General features: G+C 44.6%; 1 long non-coding RNA gene across 2 annotated transcripts in view; it reads left to right on the top strand.

Annotated features, from left to right (window-relative positions):
- Positions 1-26,537, top strand: part of LOC144684965 (uncharacterized) — a 102,720-nt gene that overhangs the window by 57,313 nt on the left and 18,870 nt on the right. The window contains exons 3-4 of one of the 2 annotated variants that reach the window (XR_013577594.1): positions 9,915-10,011; positions 19,283-19,371. This is a non-coding gene — a long non-coding RNA (uncharacterized LOC144684965). Of the gene's footprint in view, positions 1-9,914; positions 10,012-19,282; positions 19,372-26,537 lie in introns of those variants that run through there. The other variant, XR_013577593.1, reaches the window with a different exon arrangement.

The raw sequence follows: 26,537 nt of genomic DNA, 5'->3' as shown, positions 1-26,537 counted from the left end.
GGTACAGTGATAATCATGCAGGACTTCAATCTACATATAGACTAGAAAAATCAAATAGGCAAAGGTAGTGTAGATGAGGAGCTCATAGAAAGTTTTTGGGATAGTTTTTTAGAACAGCATATTCTGGAACCAGACAGAGAGCAGGCTATACTAGACCAGGTATTGAGCAATGAGATAGGATTGATTGATAACCTCCTAGGGACCCCTAGGTAGCAGCTATCATAAAGTCATTGAATTTTACATTCATTTTGAGGGAGAAATGAGTGCATCCAAAACTAGTATTTTAAACTGAAGTAGGGGCAATTATGAGGGTATGAAAGCAGAGCTAGCCAAAGTGAACTGGCAAATGAGGTTAAGGGATAGGTCAATAGAGGTTCAGTGGCAGATACTTAAAGGGATATTTCAGAACACACAGAATAGGTACATTTCAATGAGAAAGAAAAATTCAAAGTGGAGGGCCCACCATCCGTGGTTAACTAAAAAAGTTAAAGACAGTATTAAACTTAAAGAAAAAGCATGTAATTATGCAAAGATGGGCGGCAGGTCAGAAGATTGGAAAGAATATGAAGAACAGCAAAGGATGACAAAAAGATTAGTAAGGAGGGAAAAATTAGAGTATGAGAGAAAGCTAACTAGTAACATAAGGATGGATAGTAAGAGTTTCTATAGATATTTAAGTAAGAAAAGAGTTAACAAAGTGAGCATTGGTCCTACAGAAAGTGCATCTGTGGAATTGATAATGGAATGTAGGGAGATGGCGAATGAATTAAACAGGTATTTTGCTTCAGTCTTCACTATAGAGGACACAAGGAACATCCCGGAAATAGCTGTAAATCAGGAAATGGAAGGGAGGGAGGTACCCAGGAAAATTACAATCCCCGGGTAATTGGTATTAAACAAATTGTTGGGGCTGCAGGCTGACAAATTCCCAGGTCTGGATGGACTTCATCCTAAGGTCTTGAAAGAAGTGACTAGGGAGATAGATGATGCACTGGCTTTAATTGTCCAAAATTCCCTAGGTTTGGAGAAGGTTCCATTAGATTAGAAAATAGCAAATATTCAGAAATGGAGGGAGATAGAAAGCAGGAAACTACAGGCCAATTAGCCTAACATCTGTTATAGGGAAAATGTTAGAAGCTATTATTAAAGATGTTATAGCAGGGCACTTAGAAAAATTCAAGGCAATCAGACAGAGTCAACATGGTTTTGTGAAAAGGAAATCATGTTTAACCAATTTATTGGGGTTCTTTGAAGGAGTCACATGTACTGTGGATAAAGGTGGATGTACTGTACTTAGATTTCCAGAAGGCATTTGGTAAAGTGCCACATCAAAGGTTACTGCAGAAAATAAAAGCTCAAGGTGAAAGGTAATATATTGGCATGGATAGAAGATTGGATAGCCAACATGAAGCAGAGAGTTGGCATAAATTGGCCTTTTTCTGGTTGGCAGGATATGACGAGTGGTGTGCCACAGGGATCAGTGTTGGGGCCTCAATTTTTTACCATTTATATAAATGACTTGGATGAAGGGACTGAAGGAATGGTTGCTAAATTTGCTGACGACACAAAGATCGGTCGGAAAGTAAATTGTGAAGAGGACATAAGGAGGCTACAAAGTGACATAGATAGGTTAAGTGAGTGGGAAAAGATCTGGCAAATGGAGTATAATGTGGGAAAATGTGAAATCGTTCATTTTGGCAGGAAGAATAAAAAAGAAGCTTATTATCTAAATGGTGGGAGATTGCAGAGCTCTGGGATTCAGAGGGATCTGGGTATCCTAGTGCATAAATCAGAAGAGGTTAGTATGCAGGTACAGCAGGTAATTAGGAAAGCTAATTGAATGTTGGCATTTATTGTGAAGGTAATTGATTACAAAACTAGGGAGGTTATGCTTCAGTTGCACAAGGCATTGGTGAGACCACATCTGGAGTATTGTGTACAGTACTGGTCTCCTTTTTTAAACAAAGATGTAAATACATTAGAAGCAGTTCAGAGAAGGTTTACTAGACTAATACCAGGAATGGGTGGATTGTCCTATGAGGAAAGGCTGGACAGGTTAGGCTTGTATCCAATGGAATTTAGAAGCGTAAGAGTAAGAGTAAGAGGTGACTTAATTGAAACCTTTAATATCCTGAGGGGTCTTGACAGGGTGGATGTGGAGAGGATGTTTCCTCTTGTGGGAGAATCTAGAGCTAGGGGTCCCTGTTTAAAAAAAAAGGGTCACCCATTTAAGTCAGAGATGAGGAGAGTTTTTTTCTCTCAGGGTCGTGAGCCATTGGAACTTTCTTCCTCAAAAAGTGGTGGAAGTAGAGTCTTTGAATATTTTTAAGGCAGAGCTAGATAGATTCTTGGTTAACAGTGGTGAAAGGTTATCAGGCCTGAGCAGGAATATGGGGTTGAGGTTACATTCAGATCAGCCATGATCTTATTGAATGGCAGAGCAGGCTCGAGGGCCTGTGTGGCCGACTCCTGCTCCTAATTCGTATGTCCGTACTCATACATTTTGTGAACTGCTCAAAAACTTTTCAAAAACTTCCTCGCTTTCTGCCCCGAGGCAATGGACAGGTAACACCTTCTTGCGGGTTGCTGCTACCTGCAGACCATCCGTACCTGTCCCAACTGAGTAAGTCTTGAACCCCAAACTCCATCAATCCCATGGCAAGGGTGGATCTTCAGGTGGAGAAAGGAAAGGTGCCGGAGCTGGTAAATTTAACTCTTCTCCACCTTTGTCGCCAGTTATTGTGTTTTGCACGTCAGTGATATGCAGAAATGACTCTCACCAGGTTCTGTGTGAACAGGAGCTTTATTTCAATGCTTCTAAAATATCTGCTTTCTCGCTCTTACAGCTTGCTTTCAGATTCCCTAATCACACCCACAGGCTTGACTAACAGCACACAGCACAGTGAGCAGTCAACAGACACATACAATCAAACACTAAACAATTGAACGCTATAGTTCTCCTGGTAGAGAAGACTAAGAAGAGATTTAATAGAGGTGTCCAAAATTATGGCAGGTTTTGCTAGAGTAAATAGGGAGAAACTGGCTCTACTGGTAGGATGGCTGTTAACAGGAGGACTAAGATTTAAGATCAGTGGCGGAAGATCCAGTGGATTGAGGAGGAGAAATTTTTCATGCAGTGAGTTGTCACGATCTGGAATTTGCTGCCTGAAAGGATGGCGGAAGCAGATTCAACAATAACTTTCAAAAGCAGAATTGGATAGATACTTGGGAAGGAAAAATTTTCAAGGCTATGGGGAAAGGTTGGGGGGGAAAGGTGGGACTAATGGGATGGATGGGCAGTGGGCTAATTGCCTATTGGTGAGAGGCTTCTGCTCAATTCCATGGACACATCGAATTGCACAGCCAAGACGGAGTGTCCTGTAACAGTTCTGTGTCTCTCGGCTGGGTCAGCCTTGAGCAGCTCTTGGATGCACAGCCAACCGGCAGGGAGCTCTGCATTGCTGGAGATGCCGTCATTCAAATGAGAGATTAAACTGAAACCCCATCTGTAACCTCAATGAACGTAAAATATTCCACTGCACTTTTCGAAGAGCAGGATCAGTACACTGGCCAATATTTATCCTTCAATCAACTGATTAGATATTTATTGCATTGCTGTGTGTAGGATCTGTGTGCAAGTTTTTAGCCACGTTTCCTACATTGCAACAATGACCACACTTCAGAAAAGTACTTCATTGGCTGTAAAACACTTTGGGATGTGAAAGGTGCTTTTTTTATTTTACTTGAGAGAACCGCTGATGCTGAGCAATAGAAGATGAAAAAGTTTTACAGGCAACATGTGCTTAAAATATTAAGTATATAGAATTTTTAAGAAACAATAGCAGGCCATTCAGCTCAGGCAGATTTATCCATTTAAATTTTATATATAAGATGTGATAAGATAAAGTTCAGAGGTCAAAACACTAGTAACTCCCATCATTTCTATTACAGAAATAGGACTATAGTGAAACATTACCAAGACTGGGGCCACTGCTTTAAAGCTACCCAAACCTCTGCTATAAACTGCCCCAGACATTCTGTCTGGGGCCTAGCAAGGCCACTTGTGATAATGGATCTCAAATGTGTGGCTGCTACTTGCTAATCTGAGGCTGTTGTGAAGAAACATTGAAAATACAGGAAACCTTTTTTGCTGCGAACCTCAGGGGAAAGATAGACCCAATATCTATTTCGAGAATCATTCTCTGATTTTTTTCATGTTTGGAAATAAATTCATTATAACTTCCAAGGGAACAATTATTTCTCTGCTATATTGTGGTTAATGTCTCCTTGGATAATTAAGAAATGCCTTTCTATTCTTTGGGGAAATTTGTGGGATCACTTTGGAGCCTCTGAGCTTTGACATATGTACCATTCTTGCCTGGTTGGAGTTATCTAAAAGCGGCTTAAATAAATAACTTGTAAAAAAAAAAGAAAAAAATAATTCATTTATTTGTACTCACAAGTGAGATATGAACATTTTTTGAAGGGAAGTACAACATATGGAAGATTAAAACAGTGGGCCTGCTTCCCTGGTCTGATGCTGCAAAAAGTGAAGTCAATGGGGGGGAAGAGGGTAGGGATTGAAGGGAGAGTGAGAGAGCAGAAGAGAGAAAAGGGGGACAGAGAAAGAAAAGAGATAGGGAATGAGAAAGAAAGTGAAAAAGAGAGAAAGAAGGAAAGAGATGTGAGACAGGAGAGAAAAAAAGAAAGGGAAAGAAAGAATGAAGGAAAATCTTGCATTTCTATAACACCTGTCTTGACATCAAAGTGATATAGCCATTGAAGTAATAGTTGAAGTGCAGCCACTGTTGTAAAGTAAGAAACAGGGCAGCCAATTTACGCACAGCAAGCTCCCACAAACAGCAATTAAATAAATGACTACATAACCCAGGTGTGTATGCACACAAATATTTGAAGATGGCAGGACAAGCTGAGAAAGCAATTAGAAAAGCATATGGAATATTTGCTTTTATAATGCAGGCATAGGAAAGCGAGGAGGTTACATTAAACCTTTTATAAAACAATGGTTAGACGTCAGCTGGAGTTTTGTATTCAATTCTGGATATCACACTTTAGGAAAGATATTAAGGCTTTAGTGAGGGTGTAAATGAGGTTTGCTAGTACAGTACCAAGGATGAGGCACTTTGGTTATGTGGAGAGATTAGAGAAATTAGGATTTTTCTCTTCAGAGCAAAGATCATTAAAAAGGGGGAATTTAATGGGGGTGTTCAATATTGGCAGATTTTAATAGGGTAAATAAGGAGAAAATGTTTCCAGTGGCAGGAGGGTCCATAATGAGAGAGCATAAACTTAAAATAATTGGCAAAAGAACCAGAGGAGAAATGGAGAAAATAAATTCCACAGCAAGTTATTATGATGTAGAATGCATTGCCTGAAAGGGTGGAGGAAGCAGAGTCAATAGTACCTTTCAAAAGGGAGTTGGACAATTACTTGAAAAGGAAAAACTTTGGTTTGTCAATCAGAAAGGAAATCAAGCAGAGAGCAAAGCAGGTTGCCAATTTACTGTTGACAATTTTGGGCTACCCCACCACACCCTCACCCCACAAAGATAAATTCATATTCACTATCAACTATTTAATTTAACACAACAGTGCTTGTGTCAACTGTGACTCAGTACTCTCGCCTCTGAGCCGCAAGGTTATAGGCTCAAGCCCATAAGGGAGTTCTGTACTATCAGAGGTGCTGCCCATTTGTGCCTAAATTTTGCAATTGAGGTCCTAACAACTGATGCAAAACCCCGACTGACATATTTAAGGAGCCTGTTTCAGAGGAGTGGCAGGCTGTACTCCAATTTTACAGTCACTCCTGAATATTGCATTGGACGGGCTTGGATATTGCATGGATGTCGAAATACCTTCAATATGTTGATCTTTTGTCCTTCCATTGTTAAGATAGGATACCCTAAAATTGCACATTAAAGGCAATGGGAGAAGATAGCTGTGGAGGTCAATGTCAGGAGTTTGCATTTCACTAGGAGGAATTCTTCACAGACAAGCTGGTCAAAAAAGGAAAATAAAAGCAAAATACTGCAGATCTGAAATAAAACAAAAAGTACTGAAAAACTCAGCAGGTCTGACACAACCTGTGGAGAGAGAACAGAGTTAACGTTTTGAGTCCAATATGACTCTTCTGAAGTTCTGAAGAAAAGTCATATTGGTCTCGAAACATTAACTCTGTTTCTCTCTCCAGAGATGCTGCCAGACCTGCTGAGTTTTTCCAGAACTTTCTGTTTTCATTTCTGGTCAAGAAGTGGCTGTCTAGGTCACCTTCTCTCTTCCTCTTTCTCCTCTACCTCTCCTTCCTTCTCCTCCTTCTCATGTTCCTGCTTCTCAGGTGATTATTGTACAGCTGGTGGCAACTGCTGCGCCATCTTGCTGGCAAGTTTGTGCAACATGCAGGAGACCACTCTGATTCTTGGCACCCTCTCTGTCAAGTACTGCGGTCCATGCAGGAAAAGCATTGTTTCAGTATGCCAATGGTCTACTCTTTCACATTTCATCTGAGAGCCTGGTTTACATTGTACGCATGTTGTGCATGTGTGCGAAGGTTGCGCACCAGAGCCATTAGCCACATGATCAGTCAATATCACCTTGTCATCCAGTAGCCACCTTTTGATTTGATGTGGTGGATTAAACAACAGACTGCCGCTGAATGAAAGCATACAGCCAGGAAACTAGGCACTGATCTGCATAATGCTCTGCGTAAGGTCATACGCCAGCTGGACGTTGAGGGAGAGGAATCCCTTTCCATTCCAGTATAGGGCAGTGTTGACATGTGGAGTCTGCAAAGTGATGTGTGTGTGCAGTCAGTGGCACCCTGCACCATGGGGAAGCATGCAAGCCTTGCAAAGCCACATACTTGCTCCACCTGCTTGTCTCTATCAAGGGATTATGAGAAGTATTCCGTTGCCTTTGAATAGAGAGTGTTAGTGACCTCCCTTACACAACAGTGGATGGAAAATGATGTTGCAAAAATGTTCAGCTTCAGCCTGGAAGAAGCCAGATACATAAACATTCATAGTTAGCATCTTCACAATCACTGGCAAAGTGGTACTTCCCTTGCTCTGAGGTTACAGTTGTGTTTGCAGCAGGTGGCAGATTTTGGTGAGACCATCCTTATTGACCTGTAGAGGTCTCACACATTGGCCGAAATTTCTCATGGAAGTGGTGGCCCCATCCATGGCTGAAAAACCAAGCCTGCCTCCGCTGGTCAGGAATCTACAACCGGGGTTTAATGGTCATCAGGCTGTTGGCTGCCTGAGGTTGTGGATCCCACCCCCGCCATGAGACAAAATATATCACCTCCAAGAGTTGTCAGCCAATCAGACGGTTAGCAGCTTCCAGTTCCCACAGGGCCACTGGGAGTTGTGGTTGCTGCTGGGGCTGAAGCCAGTCCCCCATGGGGCACCAAGGAGGAATCTGGTTACTGAGGTAAGTCAGAGCGGCTTCACCAGGGCCAGACAGGCAGGCCCCAGGGTGGGCATTGGAGGGCCGCAATCAGTAGGCCAGGAGAGGGACAAGCTGGAGAGGCCATTATGTTTGGTCAGGGCCTTCATTGGGTACAGGGTGCCAAACAGCAGGAACCTTGTGAGGCCGCAGCCAGGCCACCAGGGTTTACCTGACAGCCTCATCATGTGAAGTGGGCACCACCTGATTGACACCATAACCTTTCTGATCTGCATACTTCTGGTCGACATTCACTGCGCACACACCAACACCGGCATCAACATGGTGTCCAGCATACTTCAACCCACAAGTGTGTAAGTACCATGGATCCATTTTAGAATTCCATATGCAGTTGTAGTTCCCAAAAAATGGGTGCTAAAAAGCCCAATTTCTCATCCATATGGTTCCTATGATGAAAATCAAATGAAATGAATAATCAGTGTACCTGTTTTTGGTGGTATTGTTTGAGAAATGCGAACCAGAGCATCAAGATAATGGCTCTGTTCTTTGATTAGTACCATGCAATCTTTTACATCCACTTTAATAGGCCCAAGTGCCCCAACTTAAAATCTCATCTAAAAGGCTCCACCTCCAACAACACCGCACTCCATCATACTCCACTGGCTCAGGCCTATGTTCAGGCTTAAACCCACAACCTTTTGATTCAAAGGGCAAAATGGTTACCACTGTGCTAAGCTGACATTGTGCTACAGCACAGAAACAGCCCAGTTGGCCTCAATAGTCAATGCTAGTGTTCAAAATCCCAGCACCATGCCACAAACTTCCTACTCCAATTTCTTCTTCTTATCTTGCTCCAGTATCTCTCTATCCCCTGCTTACTCACGTTAGCACTCCCCTTTAAACGTATCAATGCTATCTGGTCTGCTCTAGCTACACCACACGACTGCAAGTTCTACATTCTCACCACCAACTGTGTAATGAGGTTCTTCCTAAATTCTTTATTTTCGCTGCTAGTAGCCACTGTGTATTTATGTACACGTTGTTCTGTTCTTACCCAGAAGTGGAGACATAATTCTAAAGACCTCAATCAGATCTCCCCATTAATCAACTTATTTTCGAAAGAAGCTGTTGAAAACCATTGTGAAGAAGTGACCATCAAAATGTCTATGAATCTTTCTGGGATGCTTTCTCGCATGCTTATTCCTAGAACGCTGGTAGCTGCAGAGGTTTAACTTAAGAAGCCATTTCTAATCCTTACAATTAGCTGCAAAAAGTCTGCAACATGTTACCGCTGTCTTCGTAAAGGAAATGAAGCATGTAGTCTTCAGTGGACACAAAGCTTATATTGGATATCTATGTTTATCCAATTTTATTACTGGCGACTAAATAAATCATAAGTATTTGGACGGCTATCAAGAAATAAAAACATTTTTGCATAGTGTCACATAACTCTTCGCACAGTACAGTGGGTTATGGCTCCAACATATGTTTACCAGATTGATATCAAGTTAAAAAATAACTTTTAATTGATTAAAATAACAGTTTGTATTATTTATATAAGAATGGAGATCAGGAAGCTAAGAGTTGTGGTCAGTAAGACAAATAGCTTGCATGCGAAAATGCTGTCTTTTGTAACATTAAGACTATTTTCACCACTACAAGACAAACAGAGAAAATATGTATGCGTATTTTCATGAATCAAACTGACTTTCAAGCTAACCTTCACCTTCCTGTTTTTAATTTATATGTACAATAATTTCTTAACCCTTAGATTGCCTGCAGCTCCAGGGAGTTCCAATCTGTGATGGTGAAATAAGTCCTAATATTAGTAGGTTTGATACAATAATATTGAATCTAAACAATTGTACGCAAAAGAATAATTTTCAATACAAAATATAAACACTTTAATTCCATGTCCTCTAATCCCTTGCCCACCTATCCCTTGACCTCTAGACCCTCCTTTTCCTTGCCATCCACTCTCTTGCCTTCTATTCTGACGCTCTCCATTCCCTTGCCCTGCCACCTCCATTCACCGTAATTTCTCTCCTATTTTAATTAACGCACACTATTGTAGATACTCTAAAACATTTTCTTTCTTTTTTAAAAACCTATCCTTAACCCTTTTATCTATTATTTTTTCCTCTTTGTCTTGACTTCAGTTGCCAGTTTTGGAGGTGGGACACTCATTCAAAGTAATAGCCCTCTAGTTGGCTTTCAAGGGCAGATTTTCTAGTCAGTTGAGCCTGGAAGTGTAAAGATTGACAGGGTTGTGCTATAGACATGACAAAGTGGTGTTAGCACATCTTATTATCCATTTAAATGAGAAATTAAGTTTGCCTACAGTTCCAATTGTCCAGGCATCCCACGGGTATAACTTGTTAAATGAAAAGAAAGACTTGCATTTATAAAGCGCCTTTCACAACCTCACGATATCCTAAAGCATTAAAGCCAATGATGTTTTGAGGTGTGCTCTCTGTTTTAATTTAGGAAATGCAGTAGCTGAAGTTCCCACACAGAGCGATGCAGTCGTGACCAGATAATCTGCATTAGTGATGCTGGTTGAGGGATAAATATTGGTCATTAGGTGAGAATAACTAAACTTTAATAAACGTCAATAATATTGTGATAAAACGTGGTGTGCAGAAATGGTATTCTCATTTGTTAATGTACAGGTAGTTTATAATCTATGGCCGGGATCTTCCTGTCCTGCTGTGGTGGGACCTGCCATGGGGGATGCAACGGGCCAGCCAAAAGCCCACTGACCTTCAGCGGGACTGGAAGATCCCGGCGGCTGGTGGGGCTGGAAAATCCTGGCCTATATCTCAGCTTTTGGATATTTTCTATAGGTATGTCAAGTGACACTAAAAAGTCCAATCAAATTCTCAGAACGTAATAGGTTGGACTTTGTTTCTGTTATCCCTAGCTCGCTTTTAGTACTGCACTGAATACCATTTAAACAATGCAATATAGATTCCAACAAGTAACCTTGTAAACCTCTCTAGTGTTGCCTTTGTATTTCATTGCAATGATCTTCAATAAATCAATCTGAAACAGCCGAAAGATAAATTATGTTGTTTCCCAACATGCATGAACAGTGCGATAGTGATGTCTTACATATTGTACAGTGTTTTGTGTGCTTTTTTAACCATGGAGTGTAACATGCAAAGGGGTCTTTTGTGCTTGTGAAAGTTGAATCTTGGGTCAAAAGCCATTCTCTGTAACCTTAGACTGGAATTCCAGACGCTAAAGTCAGGACTAGTAGTAAGTCTCAGTTCATCAATTTCATGAGCTTGGGATATCTGCACTAGGTATATGGCCTGCCTCACAAGCCAATGTGGCATTAATGGAGAACAAATTGAGACATATCCTCTATATAATTGGTTCCAGAATCATGGAGATTTAACGAGAAGGAGTGCTTAGTGGACCATACACGACCGTTTCATGGTCCACTAACTGAGTGTTTATAAATAGTGAGCTCCATACGGCAGACCTGATAATGTGTAGACATACTGCAATAAAGGAAGATTTTAATGACACCTCACAGGGAGTGTTTATCGAATGTGTTTTCAATAGGTCTGCAAGTATTGAATGTCCTTCAGAAAAAATAACAGTATTTAACCTATTTAATGCCATAATTTTAAAAATTAAACAATAACAATCAATGGATAAATGTTTATCATGCATTTTAGCACGATAGAGGTCATTTTGGTAGATATATCCCATGAGAAATTCAAATAAATGCAGTTTTTTGTTACTGAATTTATATCATCTATATTTCCCTTGAATTTTGAAATGTCTGACTGCTGGATGTGAATGTGATCTAATGTTGATTGAAACTATGATTCTATTCAATGGTTCCCAGCTGCCACTGTCACCACTCTAAATTTATCAAGCTCATGATTTACTACTCCTGAGCTATTTTCCTCATTGAGTACTTTAAATATGTTACTCCTCACACACACAGAATTCCTTGTAAACATATTAGAAAGATTTCCTGTGATTTTTATTTCTGGCAAAATGGTGATGGCACTCTTAAAGAAATATGCCTGCACTTTTGACTTGAGCATTTATCTAGGCTGACTCTCCAGTACATCACTGAGGGGATGCTGCGCTGTCGGAGATGCTGGGTGCAATTTTCCAGTTCCCCCCTACTGCCTCGGCAGGTTTAATGGTGGGTGGTGGTGGGGGGAGGTGGGGGGGGTGGGGTCAATGCGGTGGGAGCTGAAAAATCGGTTTCCCGTCGGCATAAAATGACAATGGGAGCTTGCGTTCTCGCCCGTCATGGCAGGTCGTCATTCCTGCCAGAGGTCGGCGTGAAAGTGTTTTACAACCATTTTAATGGGATGCAGATGAAAGACCACCTGGAATTGTCCCTCTCCACCCCCTACCCCCACCCCCGTCCGATTGTCTGCACTGCCAATGGGATATCAGGATGGTCTGGAACATATATGGACCAACGTAGCATGCACATGTTGGACTTACCTGCAAGGAGGCCTGGGGAAGCTCGCAGAGATCGGAAGAGAAGATGGGGGACTCCCGTGGCCAGATCCTGGAACACCACACGTAGCAGTGGGTGGGTGAAGCATAAGCCACGTGGATCTTCTCACTGCAGCAGTTTCCAGGAGGTGGATGTTCAAGCTACAGGCGGACAGCTGCATCAGGTACTGTTGGGTGGTGATGGTCTTTTCTGGGAGGGGATTAGACGGGGAGGAGAGGAAGGAAGAGGTGGGGCAGGCGTGGGGGCCTACAAGGGGGGCGGGGGAGGTTGGGGGTGGTGGGAGAAGGAGAGAGAGATGCTGTGTGAGTCGTGGAATGGGTCAGGTGGTATGGAGTGGGAGCGTGGAAAGGGCTGTGGTGGAGGGCCAGCGGGGGGGAGGGGGTGGTTTGTGCAGGTGTGATTGGGCATGGGGGTGGTGTGCAGGTGTGAATGGGCATGGGGGTGGTGTGCAGGTGTGAATAGGCATGGTGGGAAGAGGGGAAAAGGGTTCAGAGGGAGGGGTCGATGGTATCAACTGATGAGTGCTGGAAGGCATACTGAGGGAATTGGTAATAGGAAAGGATGGAAAAGGTCAAAGGGGGCAGTGGGAGCCTGTAGGGTCCAGCTATGTCAGGTGAAGGGCTGCTGAGGGTTGTTGGAGGGGATACGGAAGGAGAAGTGGATTAAGGGGGTCAGCAGAATGAGGGGGGCCAGATCTACTGTCACTGCGGTGGGCTGCTTGGAAAGGCAGGGTACGTTGACATTTACTTGCACGGGATGGAGGTGATAGGGTGGGTTGAAGGGTCACTGTGAGAAGGTCAAATGTTACATCTGGGATGTCAATGGTTATGGGGCCAGGATGTTGGTCACTGAGGGAGGGGTAAAGGTATTTGACTCTACTTGGAATGTTACTTGCACCATGGCCACTCGCAACTGTCAGAGCCTCATGGTGGAGATCTTGAGATGCTGCATGGGAGGTGGGTCATCATGGGTTGGCGAAGATGCAGGTCATCTCAACTGGGCAGCTGAAGAGGAACACCAGCTTGTAGAACTGACAATGCTAGGGCATTCGAAGAGATGAGCATGTGAAGGGTAAAGGCTCAGAGTGAGCGGGTGATTTCTTGCACTTGGATCGCAAGGGCCCTGACAAATACCATTGCCTCCCTGCACATGCCTAATTCTGGGGGGGTCATAGACCCAAACTGGGGTGTCCCACTGCAGATGGTGGAGGGGGTGGGTAACACGCTTAAGGACCGTGGATTGCAAATAAACCATATCAGACCTCATTAAAGTGCAAGTGAACAAAAATGTCACAACATTAACAATCATTGTGCACCCATACAACCACATGTGAAATCAAAACCTCTTAATCTTGCGTTTCCTACTACTTCTTCTGGGTGCTCCCTCGACATCAGCAGCAGGGGTGGAGGCAGCCTGCTGATCAGTTTGCCCCCTGTTGTCTTGGATGTCCTTGGCGGCCATCCTCTGGAGATCCGAGGCCTGGAGGGCCCTGGCTTACTTTGGCTATGCTGCTGTGGGGCAGCTGCTCCCTCTGTGGTCACAGAGGACAAAGCTAAAGGGGTCATAGGCAAGGGGGACTCTGAAAGGCCAGACACCCTTAGAGAGTCCTGAGTGGAGATCCTAGGTGTGTCCAACAGCTGCTCTTCTTCCCTTTGGGTGTTTGCAGACCTGCACTTCATCGCTGTAACTATGGGTGAGCTTTTGCAGTGGCTACGCAAGACGGGGATGGGGCACCTTAACCTCCCTCCAGGTGTCCGAGGGCCCCTGCCTGATTCCTTGATGGGAAGGGGCACCTGGAAGGGGGTCGAGGTGCCCCATCCCCCTCTTGCGCAGCCACTGCAAGAGCTCACCCATGGCTGCAGCAACAGAGTGGAGTTCTGCGCGTATCTCTGGCAGAAGCTGGATGTTCTGCTGGACCAGATTCTCCATGGCATCTGCCACCCTCCCCTCAATGTGCACACATGGCGGCACCACCTCATCAGAGAGCAGGGGGGCCGACTCCTCTGCCTCACGTGCTGTTCTGTTGAGGGCTTCCACCACCTCTGCCTGACATTGCCCCGCCTCTTGCAGCATCCCCAGCAACTTGTGCAGGGCCAATCGCAGAGGCTCGTCATCCATCTTGGACGTCGCTGATGCCTCTTCCCCAGCAGTCCTACAAGTGGCCGGTGAGCTTGGCTGATCCTGCCTCCTCCTTCTGTGGACACGTGTCTGTACAGCGACCACCAGAAAGTGAGACCTTGCCTGAACTACATCGAGTACCCACCGAGGATTGTGTCTTGGGCTGGCGGAGGGTGCAGGTTAATGCTGTCATGCCTCTACAGACACACTTTCCTCCTCCTCCCCAATGTCCTCAGTCCTCTGTGGGCTTGTGTGACTGCTGGGCAGGGCTTCGTCCTCCGGCCTTGCCCTCTTCCTGCTGGCACCTGTAAATCACAGAATTGTTACGGCGCAGAAGGAGGCCATTCGGCCCTTCGGGTCTGCACCGGCTCTCCAAAAGAGCATCATGACTTAGTGTCATTCTCCTGCCTTTTCCCCATACCCTTGTACATTGTTTCTATTCAAATAGTCATCTAATGCCCTCTTGAATGCCTTGATTGAACCCACCTCCACCACACCTCCAGGCAGTGCATTCCAGATTCGAACCACATGCTGTGTAAAAAGGTTTTCTCACATCACATTTGCTTCTTTTGCAAATCACTTTAAATCTGTGCCCTCTCATTCTCAGTCCTTTTACAAGCAGGAACAGTTTCTCCCTATCTATTCTATCCAGCCCCCTCATGATTTTGAACACCACTATCAAATCTCCTCTTAGCCCTCTCCTCTCCAAGGAGAACAGTCCCAACCTCTTCAGCCTATCTTCATAACTCAAGTTTCTCATCCCTGGAACATTCTTGTAAACCTCTTCTGTGCTCTCTTCAATGTGATCACATCTTTCCTATAGTGAGGCACCCAGAACTGTACACAATACTCCAGCTGAGGTCTAACTAGTGTCTTCCAAAAGCTTAGACTAACCTCCCTGCTCTTGTACTCTATGCCCCTATTAAGCCCAGGATACTGTATGGTTTATTAACTGCTCTCTCCACCTGTCCTGCCACCTTCAATGATCTATGCACATATACACCCAGGTCTTTCTGCTCCTGCACACCCTTAAGAATTGCACCCCTTATTTTATATTGTCTCTCCATGTTCTTTCTACCAAAAGAAATTACTTAACACTTCTCCACATTGAACTTCATCTGTCACCTATCTGCCCATCCCACCAACCTGTCAATGTCCTTTAGAAGTTCTGCACTGTCCTCCTCACACTTTACAATGCTTCCAAGTTTTGTATCATCCGCAAACTTTGAAAACGTACCCTGCACACTAAGATCTAGATCATTAATATATATCAGGAAAAGCAAGGGTCCCAATACCGACCCTTGGGGTACTCCACTACAAACCTTCCTCCAGCTGAAAAATATCCATTGATCATTACTCTCTATTTCCTATTACTCAGCCGATTTTGTATCCATGTTGCTACTGTCCCGTTTATTCCATGAGCTATAACTTTTCTCACAGGTCTTTTGTGTGGCACAATATCAAATGCCTTTTGAAAGTCTATGTACACCACATCAACAGCATTACCCTCATCAACCCTCTCTGTTACCCCTTCAAAAAACCCCAGAAAGTTAGTTAAACATGATTTCCCCTTTAGAAATTCATGCTGGCTCTTCTTAATCAATCTATATTTTTCCAGGTGACTACTAATTCTATCCCAAATTATTGTTTCTAGAAGCTTCCTCACTACTAAAGTTAAACTGATCTGTAATTGCTGGGTTTATGCTTACAACCTTTTTTGAACGAGGGTGTAATGTTTGCAATTCTCCAATCCTCTGGCACCTCCCCTGAGTCTAGGGAAAACTGTAAGATTATTGTCAATGCCTCTGCAATTGCCACTCTTACTTCCTTCAGCATCCTTGGATGCATCTCATTCAGTCCCGGTGCCTTGTCAACCTTAAGTACCGACAGTTTATTGAACACTTCCTTCTCATCAATTTTGACCCCTTCTAGTGATAGAGTTTCCTCTTTTGTCACCGTGGCCTTGGTAGCATCAGCTTCCTTGGTAAAGACAGATGCAAAGTACTCATTTAACAGCTCAGCCATGCTCCCTGCCTCCATGTGTAAGACCCTTTTTTGGTCCCTGATTGGCCCTACTCCTCTTTTTACCACCCTCTTACTATTTATGTGCTGATAGAAGACTCTGGGATTCTCCGTTATGTTGGCTGCCAGTCTTTTCTCCTGATCCCTCTTTGCTTCTCTTATTTGCTTTTTAACATCCCCTCTGAACCTTCTGTATTCCGCTTGGTTCTCAGTTGTATTTTCTACCTGACACCTGCCATAAGCACACGTTTTCTTCTTTATCTTAATTTGTATCTCCTTTTTTCATCCAGAGAGCTATGGATTTGTTTGCCCTACCTTTTCCTTTTGAGGGAATATACCTTGACTGTTTCCAAACCATTTCTTCTTTGAAGGTAGCCCATTGTTCAGCTACAGTTTTTCCCACCAGCCTTTGGTTCCAGTCTATCTGGCCGAGCTCCACTCTTGCCCCATTGAAGTTGGCTCTCCCCCAGTTAATTGTAATCCAGAGATTACTATATTTGAAGCCCTGCTTGCTAAGTTTCGACCTAGCTCCCTAAATTCTGATTGCTGGACTGCATCCCCCTTCCTACCTAAGTCATTGGTACCAATGCGAATCACGATCTCTGGCTGATCACCCTCCCCCCAGAAGAATTTCCTGCAGCCGCTCGGTGACATCCTTGACCCTGGTACCAGGGAGGCAACATACCATCCTGGTGTCACGTATACGGCCACAGAAACACCTGCCTGTTCCCTGAACTAATGAATCCCCTATCACTATTGTTCTTCTACTCTTCTTCCTCCCCTCCTGTACAGCCAAGTCACTCGTGGTGCCATAAACTTTGCTCTGACTGCATTCCTCTGAGGAACCAATGCCCTCACCAGTTTCCAAAACAGAAAACCAATTTGTGAGCGGGATCCCAGGGAACTCCTGCACTACCTGCCTGGCTCTCTTGGGCTGCCTGGCAGTCACTCATCCCCTTTCTGCCTGCATTCTCCTAGCCTGTGGTGTGACCACCTATCTGAACATGCTATCCATGTAGCTCTCAGCCTTGCGGATAGGATGCAGTAACTCCAGCCACTGTTGATCTCTGAAACCTGGAGCTCAAGTCCCTGCAGCTGGCAGCACTTCCTGCACATGTGGTCGTTTAGGGCACCAGTAATGTCCATGACTTCCCACACATTACAGGGCATGCATTCCACATGACCGAGCTGCCCTGCATGTCTTAACTTTGCTTCCCTTACATTAACTTTAATGCACGTTGGTTTACTTATACTACTTTATTTTACTGGCCCTGACTTAATTTTACTCCCCTATTCCGAATGGTTTTTACTTAAAAACAAGTAGCAACTGCTTTAAAGATAATATGCTTTTCTAATTTACAGCTATTTAAAGACACTCCCTAACAGCAGTTTCTCACCAACCAATGAACTTACGGTTTTCCTGTGATGTCACTCTTCAATTTTAATTTCTTCAAACTCAGCATTCTAGAGCTGAAGCAGCTGTCTCCTCTGCGCTCTCCAACCAGGTTCACTTTCTGCCTCTCTCCTGGGTAAATGTAGACCCTGAGTCCCGCTATCTCTTTATATCCTTGCTGTTGCTTGTGCATTCTCCGACCAGGTTCACTTTCTGCCTCTCTCCTGGGTATAATAGAGGAGAGAGTGAGTAACTGCATGAGCTGTGCCTCCAACATGGAGGATTGCATGACCTTTAGGTTTCTATGTGACATGCATGGATCCTTACTGGATGCAGGCTGCCTGCTGACCTCTCCATCTCTGCAGGCTCGATCAGGTTCCTCCCCTTCCAGCTGGGCTGCCCACTCCTCGAAGTTCGTGAGATCCTTGAGATCAGGTCAGCCCCCTCCCATCTTCTCCCTCTTTCTCCTGCTGCGCCGTAACTTTTCCTGTGCAAAGAGAGAAGATGGCGTTTCATGTATCTTTCTTATGCTTCCAGTCTTACAAATAACCCACTGGACGGTGTGCCATGTGATTAATGCATCGCAGGTTGTTCACAAGGGTTCTGGGGCAACACCCTCCAGAACAGTGAAAACATGCAGATATAAGGATAAGGCTCACAGAGGCATGTCATTAGCGGTGCTTGCTGCTGCCCTCAATGCTTGACCCCCTTACCCCCAACCCCCGACCCCCTCCCAGACAGCATCTGAGCTCTCTGTGTGGCAGGGTCGGGGACCCACAGCGGCCTCTCCAGCTGCAGACTAGACAAACTGCAGTGGAGCTATGAGACATCACATTGAGCAGCTCTTTGATGCATGGGCTGCACAGATGGTGCCCCTGTCACTGAGGTCCATGACCCCTCTATCTTTCAGGGAGGTGAGTGTGAGGCAGCTGAGGGTTTACTTAAGCTGGCGGAATGGATGAGGTCGTTCATCCGTTTCCTGCGCTGTGGGGCAGTCCTATGGTGGAGGCCCTGGGCACTGACCACCTAGGGACTCCCTCCCATGCAGGGTTGGTCTGTCGGCTCAGCCTCCTCCTTCCACCCTCTGGGTAGAGGATGCTCGTCCTAACTTCCACTGCATTGAGCAGGACTTCCAAGGGTGCAGCACTGAATCTGGGGGCTGGAGCTCCCTGTGATCATTGGGCTATTTCCTCCTTCAATGGTGGGTAAAAGGCGCCTGGATATGATAGGGGGGCACATACCATCCAACCCGCCCGCCATGCAAAACCTCAGGAAACCCCCGACTGCATAATTAATTAGGCCAGCATTGTGCGATACGGCTGAATTCCCACTGGTCTCTGTGGCGGGAAAGACTCCCCATTCCCACCCCCACCACGGGACTCCGTCCCAGAATGGAAAATTCCGCCCGCTGTCTTTTGGATGAGTTGTTAAACAGAGGCTCTGTCTGTTCTCTCAGGTGGATGTAAAAGATCGCATGGCCCCTATTCAAAAAAGTGCTTGGGAACTCTCTCTGGTGCCCTCGCTAGTACTAATTCAACATCATTATAGACTTGCTAATTCTTTCTTGTCTGAAAAGGCAACCAGATACTTCATTTCTATTTAGCTATTGAACTTCCCATGGGGTAAATTCATCTGGTGCTTTACAACATACTAAAGATTATGTCTAATGTCTTAATAAGTAAATGAAGAAACTGAAATATTGCAGTCTTTTGCAGTCCAGCGAACAGGCAGCTACATTAATTATCGCTACTGGGTAGATATATTGCACTATTTAATGCAGCAAATTAAGATAACACTGTACTCTGGCTTCACTTCATTCTGTAGATACATTGGGCTGGATTTTGTTGTCAACAGTTAAGCAACAGCTGAGCTCGAAGAAAGCAGCCCACAAAGGCCTGATGGTCTCCATGGAGTGGATTTCTCCTTTCCCAATGTCATTTTGAATCTGGCGTCAAGTCCCAGGGATCTCTAGGTGTCAGCGATGACATCAAGCAGCGTAAGCAGACAATCACATAGAAGTATCCTCACAGACAGCAAACCAGGAAGTAAAAACCATTGAATCTCTTCAGTTGTAATTTTTAAACTTTACAAATAATGAAATCAATGATTGGGACATGTCATTAAGGTAGAAGCTAAAATAACATACACACCTTTAAAATAAGTGACTATTCTAAAAATATGTGGATTTTTTTTTACAGTAATGGAGAAATTTGACATTCAACAAATATAAAATTACTCTCTCAGGGCCAGTGAATGCATTTAACAGTTATTATGAACTTAACACACTGTTCAAAACCCAGTCACATCTCATTCAACAAGGTATAACTTTTTAAGGATTTTTACAATGAGACTGACGGCAGTATTTAATGCAGGCAACAGGGGTCTCACCCGTTGGCTAGAGACCCAGTGCGAGCCCTGTGTCACCTACTTTCAGAAAGACCCGCCATATTAAGCGTCAAGTGGACAGCAGAAGGAATTCCCTGGGATCAAGGATCCAGGGGGCAGAAAACCCATCCCCAAGAGCTGCCAGCTAATCAGAGGCCAACAGCTGTGCATTGGCGGGAGCGCCAGTGGGAACGGTGACTGCTGGTGGCAATGGACCCACGAGAGGCCCAGGATCGCCGAGGAACCTGAGGCCATAGGTGGGTGAGGACGGGATGGGGTCCCAGGGAGGGGAGTGAGAAAGCAGAGCTTTCAGCAGAGCCCCCTCCTTCCTGATGCTGAGACCTTCATTGAAGCACTGAGTGTCTTTGAACCAGGGACCCTTCCCTGGGATCATTAATGACCAATGTTGTTTGTCCTTCAATATCGAAGGAAGAAAACTGGAATAGGAACAAGAGTGGGCCACTCATCCCCTCAAGCCTGTCCCACCTTTCGATGAGATTATGGCTGCTCGGTATTCTAATTTCATCCACCCACCTTGGCCCCATGATCCCTTAATACCTTTGGCTAGCAAAAGATTTATCAATGTCATTTAAATTATTAATTGAGCTAAAATTTACCATTTTTCTTGTGGGAGAGTTTCAGTCTTCTACCACCCTTTACATGAAGAAGTGTTTCCTAATTTCCCTCTTAGACTCCTCCAGCAGCAGAAACAAATTCTCTCTCTACTCGCTCCAAGATCCTAAAAATCTCAATTAAATCAGCCCTTTTCCTTCTATATTCCAGGGAACACAAGCCTAGTTTATGTCATCATTCCTCATAATCCAACCGTTGGAACCCTGGTAGCATTCTGGTAAGTCTGTGCTGCACTCCTTTCAATATATCCTTTCTAAGCTGTGTTACCCAGGACTATACACAGATCTCCAAATGTGGTGTAACTAGATGATTGCATAGCTGTAGCAAAACTTCCCTCTATATTCTAGCTTTTTAGTTATAAAGACCAATATTGCACTGGACATTTTGGTTATCTTTTTGTACCTGATATTTTAGTGAACTGTGTACATGAGCTCTTAAATCTCATTAATATCCACAGTTTCTAGTTTATCACCATTTAAACAAGACTCAGATCTATTATTTTTTTCATCCAAAATGGATGACATCACACCTATCTGCATTGAAATCCATCTACCCACTCATTCATTCTATCAGTTTCTCTTTGTTATAGAGTCATGGGGCTGGATTTTGATGGAGTCAGGGCTGACTCTGGAGGTCTTTAAAAATCGCAGGTGAAAATGGCTCATCCATTTTCCTTTTGAAATCATTCATCATCAATGCTCCCACCACCCTTGTAGCCAGGTTATTATCATGTACTGCATAAAAAGTTCTTCCTCTCATCCCCACTACATCTCTTGCCCAAAGCCTTTATTGTGTATCCCCTAGTCCTTCTACCACCAGCTAATCAGAACAGCTTTTACATGGATACATGAGCAGGACTCATGGACTCTTTTCTTGGACTGTGGTTTTAAAATTGGGCTGTGGTTTTAAAAACTACCATGGCTGCATGTGAAAGACATGATCAGTGGAAAAGGATGAGGAATATCTACAATGTCGCTATCCTGGAACAGAGTGTGCCACAAAAGAACAGGATATTGCCGGAAAGGAACCCTGGACTAAGGGGAACTGCCTGATGACAGCATTTTAATTGGCTCCTGACCAGGTGACCAGGGTTTTGTGTGGTAACAGTGCAGGCAGAACAGCTCCTAGCCTGCGAAGAGGGAAGATCTAAAACCTCTCTCCCCTGTGTTTGTAAGATTTCAGTAATTCTGCCATAGTAGCTAGCTGGCTATTCCTCACATCTCTGTAACCTTTCTCTGAAAACCCTGTCGAGAGGAAAAATAACCAGTAGAGACATTGAAAAGCAAGTTTTTCAACCAGTGAGCCGCAGACTGAAAGCGCTGGGAGACCACCTCATGTCATCAACAACAAACTGCAAGGAATTTGGAAGACATCAATCAAAATCAACCCATCTAATCCTGTACTCCAGATTGGTGCTATTGAATTGTTTTATCTCACTCTTAAAATCCATGTTTTGTGTGCCTTATATGTGTGTGTGTGTGTTTGTGTATAGGGGTTTAGGAAGGGGTAGACCTTAAGCTATAGAGTTAGAAGTTAGCAGTTTATATTTCATTCTTTTGCCAGTAGTCAAAGACAATTTGTTCAATTAACAGTTATCTACTTATTGGGCAGAATTTTGCCGTCGGCGAGCAGGGGGCGGGGCCCGCTTGTCGACGCGTAAAATGACGCGGGATGACATCAGGGGGAACCCCCGACGTCATCCCGCCCCATTTAAATTTCCGGGAAGGCGGGGGCACAGCCAAATCAGCTGTACGCCCGCCGACCTGTCAATGGCCAATTGAGGCCAATGACAGGATCATTTAAACAATTAAAGGACCTGCCCGTCCAACCTAAAGGCTGGCGGGCAGGCCAGGAGCCCTGGTGGCAACAGAAAAAACATGAAACCTCATCCACCGGCAGGTTGAGGTTTCATGTAGGGATTTTAAAAGTTTAATAAACTTATAATGTAAATTATGAACATGTCCCATCTCATGTGACATTGTCACATGAGGGGGACCTGTTAGGGAATTTTTTTTCTTCTAATTTTCATATTTTTAGAAGTGTAAGTGATCTCCCTGAGGCTGCACTTAGCCTCAGGGAGATGTGTGCTCTTCTGTACACATGCGCGAAAGAGCGCACTCTCGCTTTTGGGGAATCTCCCCCCCCCGCCCGCACAGGAAGCGCATAGCGCTTCCCGCCGGACGTCACGCTGGGCGGGCCTTAATTGGCCTGCCCACTTAAAATGGCAGCGGGGCCCACTTCTCCAGCAGGGATCGGCTCCCCACCCGCCGGAGATCGGGTCGGGCCCACCCGCCTGACAGGCAGAAAATTCTGCCCGTTAAGTTTACAAACCTGGTGCTTGTATTTTGTTAACCTAAATTAAACAGTTAGGTAGAATTGGTGGTTTGGTCAAACTTTTCACATTTGGGAAACAGTGGGGCTTGATATTACAACACACTATCCCCAGTGAGTCATGATACACTTGATAGCACTGTTGAAGACAGCTTCCAACACTTAGTGATGATCGAGAGTAGACTGATGGGATGGTAATTGGCCGGGTTGAATTTGTCCTGCTTTTTGTGTACAGGACATACCTGGGCAATTTTCCACATAGCCGAGTAGATGCCAGTGTTGTAGATGTGCTGGGACAGCTTCGCTAGGGGTGCAGCTAGTTCTGGAGTACAAGTCTTCAGTACTATTGCCGAATGTTGTCATGGCCCACAATCTTTGCAGTATCTAGCACCTTCAGCCATTTTTTGGTATCACGTGGAGTGAATCGAATTGGCTGAAGACTGGCATCTGTGATGCTGGGGACCTCAGGAGGAGGCCAAGATGAATCATCCACTCAGCACTTCTGGATGAAGATGATTGCAAATGCTTAAGCCTCCTATTGTGCATTGCAATGCTGGTCTTCCCCCATCATTGAGGTTGGGGGTATTTTTGAAGCATCCTCCTCCTATTAGCTGTTTAATTGGCCACCACTATTCATGACTGGATGTGCCAGGACTGAGATCTGATCCGTTAGTTGTGGAATCGCTTAGCTCTGTCAATTGCATGCTGTTTACACTGTTTGGCATGCAAGTACCCCTGTGTTGTAGCTTCACCAGGTTGACACTTCATTTTTAGGTATGCCTGGTGCTGCTCCTGGCATACCCTCCTGCACTCTTCACTGAACCAGGGTTGATCCCCTGGTTTGATGGTAATGGCAGAGTGGGGGATATGCCGGGCCATGAGGTCACAGATTGTGGTTGTATACAGTTCTGCTGCTGCTGGTAGTCCACTGCGCCTCATGGATGCTCAGTTTTGAGTTGCTAGATCTGTTCAGAATCTATCCCATTTAGCACAGTCGCAGTGCCACACAACACGAATTAGATATATTTATATGTATCAGTAAAAGCCATGGGCCCAGCGCTGACCATTGGGGAATAGCAATGTCTACCATCCTCCATTCTGAAAAAACAGCCATTTACCATGACTCGCTGTTTTCTGTCCTTAAGCCAATTTCTTTTATCCAAGCTGACATTGGCCCTTTTATTCCATGTGCCACAATTTTGTTAACCAGCCTTTTCCATGGCACTTTGTCAAAGGCTTTCTTAAAACCCATATAGACAACTGTAGTGCTGCTTTGGGCTGCATTAGAGGGCTTAAGTTGGAGTTTGGTGAGCGAGACACTTTTAAGGGTTAATTTAAGGGTTAGTTTCTATCTAAAGTCTAATTTTTCTTTAATTTATCAACTAACTAAAAGTTGCTCTTTGGGTTGGGAGAAGGTGCATTTTAGTCCAGTTTTAAAACAGGGGTTATACAGGCTCTGCTTGTAGCTGTAGCTTGTTAATTAGATAACTGGTTTAAACTGGTTTTTAGAAGCTAATTTCGGACAGCATAAAAGCAGGCCATCGACAGCGCTACTTTTGTCTGCACTGGAGTGCTGCTGTGGGCTGCATTAGAGTGCTTAAGTTGGAGTTTGGTAAGTGAGGGGCTTTGGTGAAGAGGGAAGGAGAGATCTAACTTTCCTCGGTAAGAAGAGCATTGGCCGTGATAAGTGGGACCTTCTGACTATTTCTTCTGTCCTTAATATTCTCGAAACTAGGGGAAGTAAAAATAAAGGGAGTAATTTAGGGGTAAGTAATGGCAGGGCAGCTTGGCCAAGTGGAATGCTTCTCCTGTGCGGTGTGGGAAGTCAGGGACGCTTCCGGTGTCCAGGGTGACCAAGTATGCAGAAAGTGTCTCCAGCTGCAGCTGCTCGAAATCTGCGTTTCAGAGCTGGAGCTGCACTGGAGTCACCGCAATACAGACCTTCGTGGATAGCACGTACAGTGAGGTGGTCACACCGCAAGTCAAGATTGCACAGGCAGAAAGGGAATGGGTAACCGCCAGACAGATTAAAAGCACTAGGCAGGTAGTGCAGGAGTCCCCTGGGTCCATCTCCCTGTCTAACAGATTTTCTGTTTTGGATACTGCTGGGGGAGATGGTTTCTCAGGGGAACACAGCAAGAGCCAAATCTGTGTCAGCATGAGTGGCTCAGCTCCACGTGGCGGGAGGAGAAAAAAAGAGTGGGAGAGCAATAGTGATAGGGGATTCTATTGTAAGGGGAACAAATAGACATTTCTGCGGCTGCAGACATGACACCAGGCTGGTATGTTGCCTCTCTGGTGCCAAAGTCAAGGAAAGTCACTGAGCAGCTGCAGGACATTCTGAAGGGGGAAGATGAACAGCCAGAGGTTGTGGTCTATATTGGTACCAACGGCATAGGTTAAAAGAGAGTTGAGGTCCTGAAAGCAGAATATAGGGAGCTAGGAAATAAATTAAAAAGCAGGACCTCAAAGGTAGTAATCTCAGGATTACTCCCACTGCCTTGTGCTAGCAAAATCAGGAATAGGAGAATAGACCAGATGAATGCATGGCTGGAGAAATGGTGTAGGAGGGAGGGATTTAGATTCCTGAGGCAGTGGGGCCGATCCTGGGGAAGATGGGACCTGTACAAGCTGGACAGCTTGCATCCCAGCAGGACCAGAACCAATATTCTCTCAGGGGTATTTGCTAGTACTGTAGGGGAGGGTTTAAACTAGAGTGGCAGGGGGGGTGGGAACCTGAGCGGGAAGACACAAGAGAGGGAAACAAATAGGAATGAAAGACAGAAAAGTAGAAAGCAAAAGTGGAAGGCAGAGGAAACAAGGGCTAGCAGCAAATAGGGTCATAGTACAAAAAATGTGTAAAAATGTTAAAAAGACAAGCCTAAAGGCACTGTATTTGAATGCATGGAGAATTCGCAATAAGGTAGACAAATTAACATCGCAAATAGATGTAAATGGGTACAACATGATTGTGATTATGGTGACATGACTGCAGGGTGACCAGGGCTGGGAACTGAATATCCAAGGGTATTTGATATTTAGGATAGACAGGCAAAAAGGAAAAGGAGGTGGTGGGACGGGGGCAGGGGCTTTGGGGCCGGGGGGGGGGTGGGGGGGTGGGGTGGGAGGAGAGGGGGGCATTGTTAGTTAAGGATGAAATCAGTGCAATAGTGAGAGAGGATATTGGTTCAGAAAATCTAGATGTAGAATCATTCTGAGTGGAGCTAATAAGCAACAAGGGGCAGAAAACATTGGTGGGAGTTGTCTATAGGCCTCCAAACAGTAATGGTAAGGTAGGGGATGGCATTAAATAGGAAATTAGAGATGCATGTAACAAGGGTACTATAATAATCATGGGTGACATTAATCTACTTATAAACTGGGCAAAACCAAATTAGCAATAATACTGTGGTGGATGTTTTTTTTAGACTAGTACATCGAGGGACCAAATAGGGAATAGGTTATCCTAGGTTTGGTTTTGTGCAATGAGAAGGGGTTAATTCATAATCTTGTTGTGTGGAGTCCTTTAGGGAACAGTGACCATAACATGATAGAATTCTTCATTAGGATGGAAAGTGAAGTAGTCCGATCTGAAACTAGTGTCCTAAACCTAAACAAAGGAAACTATGAAGGTATGAGGTGTGAGTTGGCTAAAATAGATTAGGGAACTTCATTAAAAGGCGAATAGGCAATGGCTAATATTTAAGTAACGAATGTATGCATTGCAACA

The sequence above is a fragment of the Cetorhinus maximus genome, chromosome 9 (genome assembly GCF_964194155.1).
Source record: "Cetorhinus maximus chromosome 9, sCetMax3.hap1.1, whole genome shotgun sequence".
NCBI lineage: Eukaryota > Metazoa > Chordata > Chondrichthyes > Lamniformes > Cetorhinidae > Cetorhinus > Cetorhinus maximus.
Note: the sequence above shows the minus strand (reverse complement) of the source record. Positions and strands in the feature narration are given on the sequence as shown.